This window comes from Hakea prostrata, chromosome 2 (genome assembly GCF_041222555.1).
Source record: "Hakea prostrata isolate BN-2017 chromosome 2, UWA_Hpros_2, whole genome shotgun sequence".
NCBI classification, from domain to species: Eukaryota; Viridiplantae; Streptophyta; class Magnoliopsida; order Proteales; family Proteaceae; genus Hakea; species Hakea prostrata.
In genome coordinates, this window is record NC_142601.1 from 61,142,659 (window position 1) to 61,158,874 (window position 16,216).

A 16,216-nucleotide genomic window follows, 5' to 3' on the forward strand; every position below is an offset into this window, starting at 1 on the left:
TTGTCTTTGAAATAAATTTATATTTTTCCTATTTCATGGTTTTAGGGCCGTATCGGATCGAGTGAATAGATTCATATCGGCAATACCGATACCGATAAACATTAGTATTGTTTCTCCATTTTTTTTAAACCACGGACTTAAAGATTCTAATGCATTCTGATGAGCAAAAGAGTAAACCGAACAAACGCAACGTTCGACAGGACACGACCGAAACCCAGACATACCCATTCAGTCCGCATTAGAACTGCCCTGATTGTGCACCACAAGGAACCAAACTCCGAGAACTCAGGAACACCAATACAAGGAATTGCAGGGAAATGAATTACAAAGGATGTGAATACTACAAGGAATCCCAATTCAATCTTGATAGATTTAGGGAATATAAAAGGAAAGGAATCTACCCTAAGAACGAAAGCAAGATCTCTTGGGATTCTCGAATCATTACTAACTCTAACCCTTAATCAAACGATCCACACAGAAGCCTACCAAGGAAATCCAACAGTCACCATCTATAGGTAAAAAAATATATAAACCCTGCCTCTCAACAAGGCCCAGGTAATTGAATTATTCTCAACTTTTAGTGATCCTGTGCTTACGCTCTATGTATTCAGAGAGCCATAGATAAGCTTTCCAACCTATGTAGTCGGCCTACATCAAACCTTGTTTGTATGCCTCTGTCGACCGAGCGGTTTCCACATGCATCACATTCAAAGTAATGTGAGAAGAACATAATTTGAGATATAAATAAAACCTAACGTAGCGATTGGTTGCTTAGTTACACGGTAAAATCATGTTTTGATTTGCAATTTAGGTGCAATAGAATCTAGTTCTCTAGAATCAGATTTGTAATATAAAAACTATTTGATTAATCTAAGTCTGAGAATTAAATTTAACTTGTTACACGGAGTCTAAGATCTAAATCTATCTGCAAAACTGTTCAGTTATCATAGATTTGAGCTCTAATCATCTAAAATGACTATTTGATCAGCTTGATTCCTCCATCAACAGGATTTCACAATACAGGAACCCCTTTAGTATTATCATGGGAACTCTTATTTGCTAAACCTATCCTTGAATTTAGAAAGCTTCCATGAATGTTTAGTTGTCATTAATACTATTCTTCTTCTTCTCTTTTTTTATTTTTTATTTTTGGTAAAGAACACTCTTCTGCTATTAGGGCCATGAATTCTCTGATTGAGCTTTCCGGGTTATATAATGATAAGAGAAGACAATGGCACATAAGAATAACTATTACAGATACTTCTACGAAAAAGAAAAAAGGAAAGAAAATCTGTTTAGAGATCCATATGCAAATAAAATCTTCCCATCTAGTTACTCATGTGTCCCTTACCTAACAATTCTGACCTCTAATGGGCACAAGTTCCTAGAGCAAGGCACATTAAATTCCCACACATGCAATATGTTGGGCTTGGTATAGGCGGGGGGTTGTTTTAATTTTTAACACCAACCTGAGGCAATCTAAATAGCCAGGCTAAACCAATCTCTCAAGAAAGAGTGAGCAGAGCAACATAAAGCTGAAAAGGAGAAGAGGGTGGGGTAGGTATCAAGAAAGCCCTGCTTCTTGTTTAAATTGGATGGTGAGCTTTGTTCTTGGAGGCTACAGATTGCATACATGCAGAGGTTATTCAGCTCCCTTCATGAAGGAAATATGTGTTCATGAAGCCATCAAAGAAATCAGAATGGAAGGTAGTCATGGCTTCCTTCCCTTCACGGCAGAACAAATACTAATTGCATAGAACAGGAAACTGTCAACCTGAACACATTAATGTGATCCGCACTACAAGAAAAATAGCAATTAGTGACATTTAATTAGTGGCAGTTTATTATAAACCACCACTAATAATACACATTTAGTGGCGGTTATGAACCGCCACTAATTTATAAAAAATTCACCAGCCCAGATCGATCCCAGCGGAAGGACGAAGAGGAATGAAAGAAATAGGAATTTAGTGGCTTTTTTTTTTAAACCGTCGGTAACGTTCAAATAATTAGTAGCAGATAACCTATTGCGTGTCGGTTTTGTGAAACCGCCGGTATATACCCGAAAATATACCACCGCTTTTCCCAATTTCTTCCCGCCCAACCCCACGCAGCCTTGCCTATTTTCACTTCGATTTTGGGAAGACGAAGAGTTGAAGGAACCTATGCTACTCTATTGTTCTTCGTCAGTTTCATTTAAGCTTCTCTGTTTCTCTTCGATTTTCTCTATTGTTCTCGTCTTTTGGTTATCGAGGCATTTTCGGCTTTCAATCTTCTCTACTGGTTTCAGATTGGTGAAGTATTGTCTGCAACTTTGGAGCGTTAATTGAGCCTTTGATCGTTTGGTGAAGTCTTATCTCTTCGGACTCTGGAAATAGGTAATAATCTGTCTCATATTTTCACCTAATTCAATTATTTTTCCTCATTCCCTCAAGATCTGTTATCTTTCCCGCGTCTCTCGAGCTCTCTCTCTCTCTCGCTCTCTTTACTGCGTTTTCCACTTCACCATTTAAGGTTTTAATAGATCTTCTGAGATGATTAGGGTTTGACAGGTACGAGTTGATTTTTCCCCTTTCCTAGAGCATGCTGGGGCAGAAGTTATTGAATGTGAATGCGTGATTGAACTACCAGATTTAAAGGTTCGTGTGCATCATATTCTCCTTATTCATTTTCGTTAGGTTTACAGTTTGGATTTCTGATTGCTGCTGCAACTGATCAGTCCTTGGCTGCATAATCATCATCTTCAATTTGTGTTTTTAAGATTTCTAGTCTCTGAAGTTGGTAAAGAGGACCAATCACCTTTGCTGGATTTATTGTAACACTGTCAATCCCCTTAAACTACACAGCACAACCACACAGGTTTACTACACAGCATTTGTGCTTTTGTTTTTCACTCAGGTTCTCTCTATGATATTAAGAGCTAAAGTCTGTTCATGTGTTAAGGTTTGTTTGTTTACATGAAGGTTTCATTATGATGCTTTGGTTTGTTTGTTTTCATGTATTATTAGTCTTTTCTGAGTTTAGATTCCAAAGATTTTGTTCTCATAATGGGAAATTCGAGTGGTGGGGAAAAGGGCCTTTATATGGGAAAATAATTTTATTTTCATTAGGATTTTGTAAATTTTATATCGTCACTTAAAACTGTATTTGGTTCAAGGAAGTAGTGAAGTCACCATAGAAAGGCTAAGGTTAAATTCTTCTTGGGACTTCCCTTTGTTCTTTCAATTCAATTTCGTCTTGCTTGTTGCTGAATTTCTGCCTAGTTATGTAGTTTATGGTTTCAAATTAACAATATACTTGACTTCTAGATATGATATTTAGCTGCAAGTATGGGTTTTTGGGCTTTGCAGCATCACTGAACAGATTTAATAGTTGGAAGGGGGTACCAGAAGAGGGAGGTGCCCCAGGGAGCTGCAAGCATTGAACATGAACTTTTATGATATAAGGGCTTATTGCTGCTTGCTTCTAGATTTGTCTTGTGTCTGATCAAGGCCGGTGGGGTCAATGTTCAATCCATTTGACACATTGTTGGGTGAATTTTGTTTGGTTACTGTATTGCATCTTTTACAAATGTTCTTCAAATATGAAGTTCTTATCAGCTTGCTATTGTTAACTTGTAAGTACAAACTTTTCAACCTCCAACTAGGATCATTTCTCTTACAAGATCAAATACAAGGTGGTTTTTGAGATCTACCAGCCATCTGATTGATATTAGTTTTTTCTCCAACCTCCATTAATCCTAATTTGGGAAGTGATCCAAATTTGATCTAATTCCTATGGCCTGATTTTTTCACAGTTGGCCTAGCTAAAGGTAAATGGTCTTGCCTGATAGATTACTACAGGCCCTATGATTTTACTAAAGTTTGCTTGACTGTTTGGAGTCTATTTCACTTTCTTAGTTAGTTTAAGTTGCACCTAATGGGTTAAGGATATGGTCAGGTGATAAGCATGCATTTACCATTATTTATTTGATTTAATTCCCCATACTTATTTAATTAAAGAGATCTAATTGAGTATTTTTGTGTATTTTTCAAGAATAAGGAGATTTTGGATATTAGAGATAATATGGATTAAAGTTGGCAAATATATTAGATATTGGTGGATTTTAAATCATGGCATTCAATCTTGCTGCTCAAGAAATCATGAAAAGTGAGATCTTAGCCAAATTGGAAATAGGTGGAGGTCTAAGGAACAAAATTGGTAATAAATCTGAAAATCAGGTAAACAGACCTACCTTCAGTATTTTGGGCATATATCTCTCTTATGAGTTTGGATTTCAATGATTCAAGATGCTATGAAACCATATTGAAAATATCTACAACTTTCCAGTTTTGAGTTTTTCCAAATTCCGAAAGAATAAAGGTCAAATCGACGGGTAAAGAGAGGGGATTCATTGTGTGCGGGAGACATAAAAGAGAAGCCAACCACAGAAAAGAAGACGTCGAATGCGGCTCTCATCTCTCATTGCTGAAGAAGAAGACCACATCTCTCTCTCTCTCTGTCCCTATGTTTCATCTTTATTTTTCTTATGAACTTTGTGATAATGAGTAGCTAGTTCTTTTTCTTTGGGATGTAGATGAACCATGCTTATTTCATTAATTTGATTGTTCTATCTCTTCTAGTTGATTGTGTTTGAGTTTGGCCAAAGATGTTCTATAGCTCAGCGAACTAAGCGTGCCAAGCTTCCGCGAAGGACGATAGTCTTGCAAAGATAGGGCATACCTAGGAAGACCATCCTTAATTTACTTTGAAGTGTAGAGTATATCGGTTAGGGAAAAGCATTGGGGATTCGAAATCCCAAAGATCTTCACATATTCATAGTTTAAGTTTTTGCATTAATTAATAGATTTAGTTTAAATTTAGTTTTGTTAAATTCAATCTTAGTAACTTAGCCTTTTAGTTCCCCATAGTTCGACCCCGTACTTTCTGCTTGCTAGATTAGTATAGGATTTTATTTTTGATTGGTTAGCGACACGATCATCAGGCTTTTTTCATTTAGAAATCTATCTTCCTAGTTTTCTATATAAGGTTGTAATAGGGTGAAGTGTTGAAAATAAATTGATAAATAAGATCGTTATTTGGAGTATTGCTTAGCTTTGTGAGAGCTACTCAGTTTGCCCTTCCCATCCATCAAATTTTCATCTCAGCATATGCTGCAAGTTCAGGCCCATCTTCCAATCTTAAACCTGTTGTTCATCCACAATCAGTAAATTGAATCACTTCCCTATACTTGTTCTTCCTCTTCTAATCCTCTACATTCCCGGAACTAAATTCATCCCCAGTTCATTCCTGTCATAAAAAAAAAAACCTTCCTCTTTTAATCAAACACCCCCTGCCCCTGTGGGAAACTTGATCTTTTTTGCAGCTCCTATCTCTCACACACTCCCCTGCCCCTGAAGGAAACTTGATCTTATCCCCCCAACACAAGAAGGATAGAAAAGCAGAGCAACTTAAATGGGATCATAACAGGACTTTTTATAGGCATGTCTGCTCTGGCAATCTTCCTAGATTGCAAAGATGGTGAATGGGACTTAAGAAGAAAAATAACCTTCTCAGCTCCGTCAATCATTGTCCTAACTACTTGAGATTGGCTTCAAACTAATAAACAATATAATACTCCAATTTTATAGATATTACCATAATACAACAAAAAAATCACAACCACAATATCTAAATGGCTGAACTTTGATATAGACTTCTCTATAGAGCTGGGACTTTGATCTATAGGATCTTGTAATAGGTCTCTTAAAACTTAAAAGGGCCTATACCAAGGGTAATTGGGTTACATATGTGATTAGCTGCTATACTTGGTAATAGATTTGCCTTTGTTGATACAACACACTCATCATTTTATTCTAGTTGCTGGCTATTTTAATGTCTTTTATAGTTTCCTATTATTACTAATTAAATGTCTAATGATAATATAATACTATACATCTACAGGTTTTTCTTTGTTAGTGTTTCACATTGTGATTTTTAATGGATCCAATGGATTCTGCTCCTTCTTCAAGCACTGGCAACTCGAGTGAGGATGCTTTTGATATGCTTATAATTTTTTATTTATTTGGATTATGTGCCTTTAATTTGTTTCTCATATATTGGAATTCAATTGTAGGGAAATGTCATAAGAGGGGTCCAAATGTGTCTTTGAAGACGAAAAAGATGGATCCAAAGGAAATAAGGCATGTCATGATTAATGTATATGGACAGGGGGATGATGGCTACGTAGCAGAGTTCATTACTTACCTGGGGACATAGGTAAGAATTCAGGTAAAATGATTAACAATCTTACTTGCATTAATATGTAAAACTAAGATGTTTCTTTTTTGATAAATAATTATTTTTTCTTGCAGAAGAGATATCAAGTGGATGTTTTGGGTAAGAAATGGGTATATGTCAAAATGGGGTTGCAATGGAAGGCCTTTAAAAGGGATTTAAGAAAAGAGTTTTATGATGATGTTGGTACTATTGATGAGGCAATCAATAATTGTCCAATGGTGGTTCCATTAGATCAATGGAAAGAACTTATAGACATATGGAATAGTAAAAAGAACAGGGTAAGAAGTCATTTATTTGTGAACATACATTTTATAAGTAAGAATCAATGTTATATAATGTTAATCTTTTAATTGTTTTGTTATTATACAGAAGATGCGTCATGTTAATACTGACATCAGAAAGCTCCAAAAGATGACTCATACTTGTGGTCGAAGAAGCTATGTATAACGATTTCGCATGAAGGCACGTTTATGAAATGTCACTCTATTTAAATTATTGTGAACATGTATGCAAACTATTAGTTAACATTTTTGTCTTTGTTTATTTATTTATGTTTTGTTGGATTTCTTTAGAAAAAGGAGAATCCTGAAGGTTTGGACCCTACAAGGATAGAGATGTTTTTTGATACACATATAAAGAAGGATCAAACTCCTATTGATCCTACTTTAGCTGAAATAATGGTATGCATTTATGTATAAGATTAATGTCTGCATGAATGATATGATATGATATTGAAGTCTTTAATGGGCTAACATGGTTGATAAATGTTTAATGATCAAAGAGCAATGAATGAAGAGTTGGCTAATTTGCCTAAAGAGAATCGAAATGACGTTCCAGTCCTCGAAAGTATCTTTACCACTTATTTGGGACTAGATACCCATGGTCGGGTACGTTTGTTAGGAGCGGGAGTAAGTCCAAGAGATTTGGGGTTAACAAAAACCCAACAAAACAAGGAGTTGGATGGTAGACTTGCAGAGTTGACTAAAAATTTCCAACAAGTTGAACAAGAAAGAGAGGAGGAAAAGAGGCAAAGAGAAGAGGAAAAGAGACAAAGAGAAGAAGAAAGGAAATTAAATGCTCAAAAGTATGATGCATTGCAGGAGAAAGTGGAGTTATTAGCAAAATTGTTATTGAACAAGAATCCTGTATTAGGTAATTATAAACCATTATGTTTCATTTTATCTACGTATAATTTAGCTAAGAACTAAGCAGGTACAATTGATTTGAAAATTAACTTTTATTTATGTTGTAATTGACCAACTGCTAATCAAGTTAAATAGGAGTGTAGGTTGCACATAAGTAATCATAGTTCTTGTTTTGGTAAGACATTATTCATCATTACTTTCGTGCATATCTAACTTAAATTAATTTATTAGTTGTTTTATTTTACTAATTGGTGCATTTTCATTATAGGAAATCAAAGTGGTTTAGAAATTATGCTAGAGGGGCTTAGTTGTTTGCCCTATTGTACTTGTTGTACTTCAATACTCCAACTAAGAAGTGCCCTGCCCTGTCTTTTTAAATTTTCTCTAAAGTGAATCATCATGGCTTGTTCTTCCTCACTTATCGCCATTTTCTCACTGCTTCTGGTTCTGAGGTTTGCCTCTGCTCAGCTTTCTCCCACTTATTATGACTCTTCATGTCCCAATGCTCTGTCAACCATCAAGTCTGCTGTGGAAGACCTACTTTCCAAGGACCCTCTCATGGGTGCTGACCTTCTCCGTCTGCATTTTCATGACTGCTTCATAAATGCAAGTCTTTCTACCATCCATCGATCTTCTCTTTTTTTCTTCTCTAGCTAGCATTTCTTTTCCATTCCTTCTCTATCACCATTCACTAGAAGGGTTTGACGAGATAGACTTCATCAAGTCCAAAGTCGAGAGCATCTGCCCTAACGTTGTCTCGTGTGCCAATATTGTTGCCGTTGCTGCTCGCGACTCTATTGTAGTTCTAAGCAAGCCCTCATCATCACCCATAGCTAGCTTATATACAATTGTTTCATATATATGTTTTTTAATATGTGCAAATTAAGTTACTAACAAAATTTGTGCGTTGCAGTTAGGTGGACTTCCATCGACGGTTCTGTTGGGAAGAATAGATTCGACTACATCAAGCTTTAGCATGGAAGAAATGGTGGCTCTCTCAGGAGCTCACACCATAGGTGAAGCTAGGTGTACTAATTTATTTCTGGTGCATACATTTCCAGGTGCTTACTTCTTTGTGCAACAAGCTTCAGCAGTAGACAGCTCAATTGGCAATTTTAAAACCCCAGCAGGCTCTTTTAGTACCTTCTACATATTGGGCATATTGATTGGTGATGCTTTCTATGACCAAGTGATCATTAGGTTGATGAAGTGGTGGAAAGGGAGACATGGTAGGTTAATAAATTACATATTAAGCTATACTTCCGTATTTTAAAGCCCGTTACTTGCAACAATACTCTTTTGAAGTGAATTTGAAAGCCCATTACTTGCAACAATACTAATTTGGTTGTTATTTCTTATTTAGGATTTTCCAACAATAATTCATTGAAAGAAAGGTGAGGAAGTATATTCTCTTGTATGCTGTAAGACCTGTTCTAAGGTGTTTATAAGCTATTCCAACATGCTGTGACTGAATTTCAGAACTTCCTAATTGTCTCTCTCATGATTAACTTGAATCAAGGTGTAATTTTACTTTCACCTATCAACTTTGATTATTTACATATACCTCCCCAACTTTCCAAACTAGTTGTTTTCTAATTGTCTCTTCTGTACATTTCAGTACTTCTCATGAGGACACTTCAGTATACAAAGTAGAACGGATTGAAAGTGTAGAATTTGATCTTGCATGAGTTGATTTCAGAGATGCTAGTGGAAGAGGGTTCCATTGGAGGATTTAGAGCTTGATTTGACTCTACTATTTTGAGGCAGGAATTTGATGTATTGAATATTGATGCCTTGGTTATTAAATTCTTCATTTGACTTTTTTGATTTGGTTCTTAAATTTTGTATATTTGTACATGTTGTAATGCGAGGAATTGCTCCTCTAAAAGTAAGTTATTCACAAGACCCCAATAGGGTATTTATAGTTATAACCTAGTTAAGTCCTATACTAAGTAGGAAAAGGAAATATAGAAAAAAACTTTAGACTTATGAGGAAACATAATCCTATTCTAATTAGGAAACTTCAGTCCATGTTTTCAACACTTCCCCTCAAATTTGAGCATATATATTTATCATGCCTAACTTGCTCATAATGTAATTGAATATCTTCGTGCTCAAGCTCTTTGTGAGCACATCAGCCCGTTGCTTGTTTAAAGTAACAAAAGTGATATGGATCAGCCCAGCCTTAAGCTTCTCTTCGATGAAATGTCTGTCAATCTCTACATGCTTAGTCCTATCATGCTGTATTGGGTTATGAGCTATGCTGATTGGTGACTTACTATCTGAGTATAACTGTATAGGAACCTCCAAATCTATCCCAACCTCTTGAAGTAGCCCTTGAAGCCATAGTACCTCACAAATGCCTTGATCATCACCCTAAACTCGACCTCGGCACTGGACCGCGCAACTACAGCCTGTTTCTTGCTTCTCCAAGTCACAAGGTTAACTCCCATATATACACAATATCCAGAGGTAGACCTCCTATCATTTGGACATCCTGCCCAATCTGCATCTGTATATGCCTCAATCTTCAAATGTCCATGAGCTGAAATTAAAATTCCTTTTCCTGGAGTAGTCTTCAAGTATCTCAAGATCCGATATACTGCATCCAAATGTGAGGAATAGGGATCATGCATGCATATATTGGCTAACAAGACTAACTGCAAATGTGATGTCAAGTCTAGTGTGAGATAGATCAATTTTCCCACTAATTTTTTATACCTTATCTTGTCAACTGGTTCTCCTTCCTATGCCTTCAAGTGTATGCTAGGCTCAATAGGAGTCTCAGCAGGCTTACATTGTCACACCCCACCCGCCGGTCTCGGTTAACCGCCCGACAACCCGTGGGAGTGATCCGTCACAGGATCCACGGTTTTAGTCTATCAACAATATTAAATACAAATATAGATAATCAAAAGCAATAACTGTTCAATAAATGAATTAAAGGAATTACAGGAGTCGAAATACTCCAATAAAAATAATAAATGAAAGAATAATGAATAAAACGAATACGAGTTCAGCGGAAGCAAATCAAAAGAGTTATATTATCTTCTTTCTGGTTTCTTTTTCTAAAGCTATAAATTTAGACTCAAGTTTATCAAGATGAGGAGTCCTCCAGTTCTTCTCTAATCTCTGAGCGAACTGCCTGGCTACTAGTCATCTTTGACCATCAATAGGTGCGATAAGCGCACTCCATGCATCCACAGGAGCTCCCACACATGCTATCTCCATTTCCCACTGACGGTGCCACATCCTCTTCATACGGGATGGTTCCTTCATAGGAAACCAATCCATCTTGCGACACATCTCCTCCATCTGTACAGACTAATAAACATATACAAAATAAAGGAGTGAGTTTTAGAGAACTCAGTAAGAAACAATCATAATTCCCATCAATTATCCAACAATGCCCAAATGCATAAATAATATGAATGAATGCAATGTATGAATGATACTATGATTTCTAACTATGCAGGTCTCTAACAGTTGACATTCTTTAAGATATACACCATCTCTCCTCTGGGTAGGTATAGTCACTCTGATCCGGCAAGGACTAGTTACCTTTGTAGGGATCTTGGGAAAAAGGGAATGTCCACACCTGGCTCTCTTTTCCATGGTTGGGTTTAAGTCAACACTCTCTTACCACGATTGTTGGTAATGAGTACTGGCGCATGTCGGGGTTTCTAATCCAATGCAAGGTCATACTGGTTACGTGTCTACATGAAGTCCAGATACATCCCCTATGGCACCAACCAACTCGATTCAATATCCTTCGCAACCTAGGAATAAGAATCCTCACGGACTGACTACCGCTGTTGGACTCCACTCCTTAACCTATGGTCATCCACATATTATTGGGGCGGATGTTCTCATGATTCCTCACGACACCCGGTCCGTTCCTTGGACATCCATGAGCCCAACCCTAACATATGCAACCCTACCATTTACATGACTAACAGTGGACCAACGTCACATCACTGTCATCACGGGTCACTCGGTTTCAATCCCCCTACTGAAAGGGTAGTAGCATGTGGGGTATCTAGCCATGCAATTTTAGACTCTACCTAATAATGTCATCAAACAGTCATGACAGTGCTGGAGACATCAGCAGGCATGTGTCCCATTCCACAGCCTTCTGATATCCCAAGCCAAGATATCCCAAAGGAATACCTCATCCACCAGAACCATATACTAATCATCATCAGCACATAACATTCATAATCAATAAAGTAGATATGTAATCAAGACAAACAGCAGTAATATAACATGATTAATATATAAAAAAAAAAACTACAGCAATATATATAATGAAAGACTATTGCTAACAGACACTGGACTAGCATGTTCAAGTCTATTCATAAAGATAGGTTTGAAAATCCTTACCTGCATATAAGTAAACTGTCCGTAAAAAGAGATCCGTTAACTATTACAAGACTTTCTTTTCAAACAGAGTATACCTAAACACAGGGTTACAATATTATATAAGTTAATTGAATCAATGTGAATCAAAACCAAAAGTCATTTGGTCACTATTTACTAGCCGGTCGCTTGGGCCGGTCGCTTAGGTTGAGCGACCGCCACTAGTGACCGCCCCAAAAACAGAGAGTTTCAATCCAAAACTCAGGCTTTTGATCATCCGTTTTCAATCCGGATTTCGAGTGATCATGGCCTAAGTCTCAAATCTAACACTCCTAAAGCCAAAGGGTGAGGGAAACCTAACCAATACCATCATTGGGTTACCTAGAACTCTCCCCTTGATTGGATTATCCTTTTAACGAAAGTAGGGTTTCGTTTTCGGATGATCCATCTCAAGTAGATTGGAAAGAGAGTCACAATGATCAAAAAGGGTAACCACCATGATGAGGGGATGGGTTAACACTAAATTGAAAGACAAAGGAAATAAAGGATGAAGGGTGAATCCATTACCTCACTTCAGAACACCAGAACAAGGGAAGGACTGATCTCCAGATCACTGCCAGCACTTCAGATCCACTTTCGGAACTTCTCCGCAGCCGTCTAACCTCCAAAAATGGTAACCACAAATAAAATATTCATAAGTGAGGCGAGGGTTAAATTTTATAGAAGTCAGGAGGCAAAATAGGGCAAAACCCCGAAAACAGACCGAGCGGTCGCTCCAGGCTGTCGTTTGGTTTGATCGACCGCCACTAGCAACCGCCCCCATGTATTTTGCCATACAAGGGTGTAAAATCCAGCCCAAACCTAGCCTGGGATACCCTATTTGTTTTGGGATAAAGAAAGACTTGTTTAATGTTAGACCTTGAAGTTGGACCTTGATTTCAATGTTGTTATCCTTGAAAGCCTTAGGAGGCCATGTCCGGCCTTATCCTTACCCTGACCCGGCCCAGATTGTATTGTCTGTAGATCCAATGACCCGAAGTGGTGGGAAAAGTCCTTGTGGACCCTTTTGGTTGATGATTTGGTGTCGGAGCCCAAGCCCATGGACATTGGCAATGATGCCCCTCACTTGAGAGCATTGTCAGTGTTAGTTTTGAATCTGCACACCGAAGAGGGGTGAATTAGTTGAAATACCTAATGAACTCCTATGATCAATCCAAAATTATTTCCCGAAACTAGACTTCTTGATGGACTTGTAGGAGAAAACCCACTCAATTTGACCCCATATAGACCTCCAAGTCCACACCTTAAGTTGCTGAACTATGTCTAGCAAATCCTGCTTGCGCATCGAAGAAGGTGAGCTTAGTTGATGGACCTAATGAACTCTCATTCTTGATCCAAAGGTATTTATGCAAACTAGACTTCTTTATTGACTTGTAGGAGAAAACCTCACTCAATTTGACATTGTATAGCCTTCCGAATCCCTGTTCGAAGTTGCTGAACTATTCCTGAAAATCTTGTTGAGACTCTGTTGGTCGATACTGTTGGTTGATACTATCAACCAAAGGTATCGACCAAAACAACCCTAGAATCATGAAAAAGATGCTTTTTGGATATTCCTTTGTCCTTTTAAGTGAAACCTCGAACCTAAATCATTATTTCACTCATTTCAACATCTGAGAACGTGGGAAAGCTCCTCTAAGCCTCCTCCTTGGCTTGGGTGATGATCTTCTACAAGAATCATTGTCTCTCTTCTCTAATCTCTTCTCCAAGGTATGTAATCTCTCACTCTCTCTCTAATCTACTCCTACCCCATCTTGTTCTTGCTACTGAGTTCGTGAAGAAGGTGCTGCAACCTTGCAACCACCTCTTCTACAAGCTCTCTTGGGTTGATTAAACCTCTCTTCATTCTTTCCATGCTATGTTTCTTATACTTGATATTCTTGCTTTCTTATTTTGATTTCCTCTTCATGGAAACATGAGTTCATCTTCTTAATCTGATTTTCCGTAGCAAATAGGTCTGATTATATGTTAGTAATTGTCTATATTCTGCTGCTCATCATTCTATTTATTAAATTCCTAAATTCTCTTGCAATTTCAATTGATTCCATTGAAGAACATGATTCTTGCAAGTTTAAACCTAGGACCTCAATTTGGGGGTTTTCAATTTGACCATTGGATCATGTTAATTCTTGCTACATAGCCTCTTGCTACTGTTCCTAGCTTTCCCTCCAAGTTTTGTATCGATCCGAGACCCGGAAGACCAATTTTGAGCCAAAACCCAAAGAAATAGCCAATGCCAAGATTAACAACTCTTGAACTTGATATGCTAATTTGGGGATTTCTAATTTGACCATTGGATGATGTTAATTTTTTGATAATTAGTGTCTCTATACTGTGTTTGAACTGTTCCCCAAGTTTCGTATTGATCCGAGACCCGAAAAACCAATTTTGAGCCAAAACCCAAAAAGCTAGCTTGCTGTCCGAAATTCTTTTGGTCGATGCCTATTGGTCGATACTATCGACCCAATGTATCGACCAACAAGGTTGCTATCAGAAACTTTTGCCCAGTTTTGATCCGTTCGATCTCTGATTGTTTTGATTTCTTCTCTAATCCTTCATGTATGTTTGTTTAGGGCTTTAAGACTATAATTGGACCATTCTCTTGTGACTTCGGATCATCTTCTTCACAATTTGAGGTAAGGACGGTTATTGCCATATAACATAGACTGTATGACTTTTACACTGTTGTTGGTAACTTAGTAGACTTAACTTATTAGTTGATTTTAGATATCATATGACTACTATAGTTACCTTATGATAGTAGCACCATGCTTGATTACTTGGTTTATCATGTTTACTTATTCTTGTCATTTATTTATACACTGTATTATGAGATGTTATGACATGTTTTCAATATGATAATGTATTGTTGATACGTAATGGATGGAAATAAGCATGTGATTGCTTAGGTATGATTTGGGATTGGGGAGTGCCCTACTGGTACTTCTGTCCTTGGACATCGGAGGGAATAGTATGGGATGTTCTCCGAAAATGCCCATCGACACTTTCCTGGATCATTGGATGACATACATAGGATTTGTCTAGATGTATGGCTAGGATGTCCCTATCATATCAGACCCGATTTGGAAGGGCATTGAGACCGAACGACCCGTGGTAGTAGTGTGGATTTGTGGGCGCTCAAGACCGGTAACCACTCCGTGAGAGGACATAAATTGCATTGTAGATACCCGGAAGGGGCCATTTATTGGTAGGGTTGCAAATGGCTAGACTTGGGCTCACGGGCGCTCAAGACCTGTGAAATGATCCGTGAGGGGACGTGAGAGCTTCCCGTTTACCATTTGTGGATGACCAATAGGGTTGATGAGTCCGGTGAGTAATATCCGTGACTCTAGTGTGAAGGATACTGGAAAGGATCCCGAGAGGGGAGGAATGGACGTATCTGGAACTGACATGATATGATTAAGTAGATGACTTGCATTGGGCTAGGCTATACCTTGACATGCGCCAATACTTAGACCAAATGGTGATGTGAGACAGTGGTGACCGAAACCCTCAACCATGGATTTGTCCGAGAGGGATGCATGACCCAATTCCCCCCGGTGATGAGTGACTGAGACTATCTAAAGAAGTATGGTGCTTTGACTTTCAGCATGTCTACCATAGAGACAAGCATACTTAGAGTTAGAATCATATTTGCATCTTATGTCTCATATCATCTGCATTATTTCATGATTGATATCATATGGCTTATGTATTATGGAATAACTTTCCTTGCTGAGTTCTTTTGAACTCACTCCTTTTTGCAACATATTTTGTTAGACTTTTCTTCAGGTACTCCTACTGTTAAGTGTGACGGTCAACACTTTGAGGACTAAGTTGGTGACTCATATCACTTTGGCTACGGTGACTACATCGGTGAAGGCTATCAGTTCAAGACTCATATTTGTCAGGAGTAGATTCGGCCTGGCTTAGTTTCTTATGATTATGTTATTGAGGAGACATTGTATAAGTTAGAAGAAAATGTAACTTAGTTGCTTACCTTTTTATTTTCCTTCTTTGGAGATTTGGTTGTAACCTTTACCTTATTTCGATCTACCTTCCGCACAGTTGTCTTTTGATTTGGTACTTGTTATTCCGCACTCTGATGTTCTTTGTGATCCTTCTGTGATCATTTCTTGACTTTTATTATTAGATTACTTGAATACTATAAATTGTTCTTGCTTTTGATTATATTATTGTGATAAGTGGATATGATCGTTCCTAAACTGGATCTATTGGGTTGTGGATCACTCCCGAGTAACCCAGATAGGGTACCCCCTGGGTGGATTCAGGGCGGGATGTGACAAAGGGTGCTTTTGCTAGGGGGTTGATATCCAAGTACAAACTAGCCCTAAAGAAGAGATGGGGGAGAT